The following is a 5530-nucleotide window of genomic DNA, read 5'->3' as shown; positions in this document are numbered from 1 at the left end:
ACAAGAAAGTGAAAGATTGGTTGTTATTGTGTGACTAATTATTTGTAATATTTTTATGCACACTGTATTTTTGTAAACGACAAAACTACCATGCACATTTTTTTTTGTTAAATTGCTGCTGATTTAGCAGCTGAGCGAGAACCAGCCGATCATTAATTCTGAATTGGCTTGACTTTTAAAATTTTCTAAATAAATTTATACTTTCAAGAAAAAAAATTGATTGGCACCAAATATATTTGCATATTGATACACCGCAGGGATAAAAAGTTCGGAAGAAATCAACGAATTTATTCAGGAATACTCATAAATATATTTAGGATAGCAGATTTTCATCACTAGGATAAATATGTCACTATATTCAATAGCTGGAACGAAAATAATCCAATTTTACAGCGTATACTAGTCGAAACATGTGAATTATATAGTAGCGAAGCAAATAATAATTGTTTTCCTGCTATTGACAGCATTCCAGAGACAATTTAAGCTTTTATACACATTCTAGGTCGTTTTTCCCACCTCTGTTCGTAAAAAGAATTCAAAATTAAATTAGCAGAGCGAGAGGAATTTTGTTTGTCAGAAGGAGGCACGCGAGCAAAAAATGCTTTTGCGTTGTCCGCAAGCAATTGTACACACATCGGGGGCGCACGTGAGAGAAAAGTGGTCAGTGTGTGTGCCTTCAAAAGGGTTTTGATTGAGGCACGTGTGCTCTTTGGAGCGGGAACATAAAGTGGCCCCGACAGCATTCGAACGTGCGTGTTCAGGTGTGTGACGCTTCTTTTGCTTTTGCTCGCTTTTTGACGCCTCCATGCGTGTATTTGAGTGTGCGCCGCCAGACTTATATTGCGCGCCGCAAATCCGTACCAAAAGTGTCCTTTGAACTCTTCCCAGAAATTTGCAATGGTTGGTAAAGCGCTTTTGTCCTGAGAGTGGCGTGGGAGGCTATCAGATTTCAGCGGGATGGGATCATATAGAGGAAAAAAAGTCACTTTTTTAATGTATATTCAAAGTGCAATCCTCTACAATTTCCCATCAATATTATGCGATGGGAAATTTCAGATTAAACACTCATTAACGCTCAAAATGTAAACATTTTTATACTTTTTAATTTGAATGTTTTTATAATATGTTCAATATAACTGCACGTAGAATATGCAGCTTACTAGGATACTTTATGTATTTCAAGCATAAGGAGGGACAGAAGCCAGAACTCAACAAGCCAGTGTTGACATTATGCTCTTTTCTGGACCTCAATTTGTCGGATTCCCACTATCTCAACACATTTTATTGAAAGACTTTGAAAGATTTTGTTAAAAAATACTGCTTTAAAGCCAATTTGATGGCTTGCACTTTTTACCCATTTCTTGGTATGTATTTATTTTTTAATTTTTCTAAAATTGGCTGTTTCAAGTCAAATTCAAAATGATAAGTCGTAATGATTGCTTTGGAATTGGATGATGTCCGCACTATTTTATTTTTAAGCTTTTTTCATATTAGTTGAAAGCTGACAGCATATATTTCAACGGGATCAATAAATTACACTAAAAATTTGTTTCTTCAACTCGACATAACGCCCGGTTCATTTTTTTAAATGAACTAAAAATAGTCACTTAGATGTACAGATTAAAAATAAAAGCAGATAATTCCCTCTTTTAATTAATTTGTTTTGCTGTTTCAAGTAGCAAAGATAAAAAAAGGCTAAATAAACGTAACAAACAAACGTTTAGCTATATTTAAGATTAAACAAAAATAGGAAAATTCAGAAGTTTCAAGTAAATTGTGCATGCGTTTTTGATTTGCTGATTTGTGCCATGTTTGTCAATTGTTTGGAGGCACAAGCGTGTCGGGGTTGAGGTTTTGGGCGAGATGGCGCGCGACTGCCGATTTTATCGATCGAGGCTAGGTCAAAAGTTAATTATTCTGAATGGAACGACGCTGCTCGGCGCACGCTTCTCGTGATCTCGTAATCAAGGTGCGTACGCGTTATTTAATGGAAGTGAGCGAGACGAGATTCGCGCGCGCGGCTTGATTGGTACGTCTCTCTCACTCGGCAATTCGCCTTTTCGACGCAACACGCTCGGCTGCCTCCACTGCGGTGTCTGATGGAACCCTTTGAAACGCGCATATGTTAAGTTAGATCTCGCGGAATACGATCCTTTTGCTGCACACCACGGCTAAGCGGTTTTCATTGACGGAACTGGCAGCTGGCAGTTGCTGAGCAGCCAGCCGTTAAAATAATGGAAAATGGGTCGGAAAATATGCAGTCTGCCGTTAACATGAACAACTAGCCGTAAAACGGGCAGCTGTCTGCATTAAAATTTATGTTCCACTTACCCGATAGCTGAAAAATGAAATATTGCAGATTTTAAGCAAAAAAGGGCTTGGATTTTTTTTCAAAATAAGACTAAAACATAGAAATTTATTTCCATGTGTTATTTTGAAACAAAATTCATGTTATAGCTGCAATCAGCAGCCCAAACTAGTTCAGCAAGAAAATCTACTTTATTTCAGCGAAATAGACAGACTGCAGGTAGATGCATTTATTTTCAGCTGAAAACTTCATAACCTCCTCGAGTGCATCGCACTTCAACTCCTGAGTTTTTTCTCTTGATAGTTAAAAAATCTCTTTCGTGTGTTTAGCGAGGGTGAATTTTATTGTTCCCATGTGAACGAGAGCAACTTAAATTTTAATATCGGAACTGAATACCTGCAGCGCGCTGCCAATGAAAGTTGGTACAATTGAAGTGGCCATTGACCCAAATTTACGATCGCTCATTCCAATGCGACGGTGAATTCGGAATAAAAAAAAGAGTGCCTGAGTGTAAGTGAGCGATACATATGCATGCGCGCGAAAATAACACACTATTCACAAGCTTTATAGAATTTATACCTACACATACGTGAGTGTAGCTGGCGGCGGTCCGGGTATGAAAAGTGTCACCGAATGAATGGCGTACTTGAATAAACACTGCGGGTCACGTGCATGCGCCCGGAATATAAATAAAATATGGCACCCTCGCGGTTCTGGCACGACTCATCGTTAAAATTGTGGCTAAGTTGTGCAACGTGTGACCTTTGACATTTTTTCCAGCCATTCACCTCGGTTCGTTTACTTTCTCGAGACGAATTTAAAATTGCTCTTATTTGTGGCTTACTGAAGGAAACAAATGAATATTCTGTTAACCATAAACCAAATTTTGTGTATCAAAAAATTAACATAAAATCATGCATTATTCAATTTAGAATATGCATATTAAATTTCGATTTCTCATTCATTTAAGTGAATCTTTTCTTTTAAATACCTTTTTAGCGTCAACTATAAGCTACTTCAGTAATAAAAATATCGATAGAAAATTATTTCATTGAACAATTTTTACCTTAGTCTCCATTAGATTTATGGACAACCAAAAAAGAAAAAAAATTCAAATGTCCGTTTCATTAGTAAAAGTTAATTTTCCTTCCTCTTAAATCTCTTTTAAAACAGACAAATGAATACTCAATTTCATTGCATTCTATATTATCCTTTGATCAATCAATTCAATATTAGCAATAATTAATACATCAATGAAGTACTTTGAGTAATTTAAACGGATTCAACGCTCGGAATAATTGTTTCAAAAGCAATTAGTGGGCATGGCTTCGCAGCACGGTCAAAATCAAACACATTCAATCCGCCCGCAATCAGCAATCCAGTGCAAAGTTAATTCAATTTTGGAGCGAGCTTGAAATATGAAGAACGACAAAATTGCATTTTACAGCTTCCGTTGACACAGTTATTGAGTTGGTGCGTGACAAAAGCGATTCCAGCTCTGCCTTTCTGCCGACACTCTTTACCAACAGTAATTCTATTTTATGCAGTGTGTCTACTCGACTGGTGAATCTCGTCAGTCGACGACGAACCTTGCTGCTGCCGCTGACACTTGGCATAATCCATTACGCACGACTGCACTCCTAATGAAAATGTAAACTTTCCATACAATGCATGACGGTTTCAAGAAACTCTGCGTGAAATGGTTTTAGAACAATCTAGATATGAATCCATGTGTATATATGTACTATATGTATGTGCTTTGTGCGTTCTAGTTTGCAGACGCTTGTATACCGTTCGACAAAAATCATTCCTGTAATTTTTCTATTCTAAAATTTTAGTCAAAATCGAGTCGGCGGGTTTGGTTCAATAGAGTTTTTCATTTTGATTTTTCTTCACTGTAAAAATTAAAAATAAATATATTTATATTTCCTTGTTGAAATTATACGTAGTTTCCTTGGAGTTTAGTTAGCTGTTAATTTTACTATATTTCTACAGAATTTTCTGCTGAATAGTAGCCGAAACTAGTTGAGCAGAACATTTTTGTATAGAGAAAAGAAAAAACGACTTGCTATAAACCGAGTAAAGCGTGGAAGATGCATTTCAATTGAAAAATATGACAACCTTGCGTGTTTCTACCTTCATTTGCATTTATCAACAAAATACAATTTTTTTGCCGGATAAATTACACAGTTGATGCGATTTCATTTAGGAGAATGGATCAAACGAATAATTCAAGAAATCTATCTGCTTGCGCTCAACGCAGAAGGGAGCTAAGGCAAATTTGAAACGTTAATTCTTCTTTGATACGTAAGCAGATATGACATTTTTTGATCCCATTTCCAAACCTTGTTTATTTCTTTGTAAATTGTCTGAATTCCAAAGAAAATTTTCTTAAATAATTGAGTGGTCTCCAAGACAAGATGACAACCCGTCCATGGTTTTGTTATTTATTTAAGATTTTTAAAAGTTGTGTTGACGTCAGGGAAAAAGCTCGCCGTTCTTTCACCAGCAGCCTATCACTCTTCGTTACGCGCTAAAGGATAAAATATTGCAGCAAGAGTAGACCATCTCACAAAAAAGACAGTTTATGAGAGCGAACGCAAAATTTTGTTTTCACTTCTAGATAGATTCAAGGGCTAAAAAGTTAGACCGCTAGGGCATTTTTTATTAATGCAAATGTTTAACGATTAAAATAATGAATACAATGAATGAGTACTTTTAGTGATTGTCAGTAGATGAATATATTTTTATTTCCCACCATTTCAAAATGGCCATTGAGTGTTTTTCGGATCGAACTCTAATTGTAAAAAGGTGCCTCATGGCCATAGAAAATGTAGTGACACGCCCAAGGCAATTGTGTGCCGAGAAAACAGACGCCTTCACAATCGAGTGCGCGGAAGAGAACGAGCAGAGATCGAAATTGAGGCAGTCGAGTCTCACCAGAACGAACTGACTGACACCAATTTGAGAAGGGCGCGCGTTTTTTTTCTTTCCTCCACGCTTTGTGTAGAGGAGAGACAGGCAGCCGGGAAACTCAGCGCTTTTTTTCAGTAAAATTCCTGCATTTCGCATGCTCTCCTGTAATAAAAAGACTCGGATTTCCTTGGAGTTCAAGTGAGGGAATGCTTAATATATATTGTTTCTTTAAGGAGGGAGATTTATCAAATATATATGGCTTTAAATTCGTTTAAACACAAGTTGTTCTCTAAATATGAATTTTTA

This window comes from Cloeon dipterum, chromosome 2 (genome assembly GCF_949628265.1).
Source record: "Cloeon dipterum chromosome 2, ieCloDipt1.1, whole genome shotgun sequence".
NCBI lineage: Eukaryota > Metazoa > Arthropoda > Insecta > Ephemeroptera > Baetidae > Cloeon > Cloeon dipterum.
The sequence above is the reverse complement of the archived record's forward strand: the minus strand, read 5'-3'. Positions refer to the sequence as shown.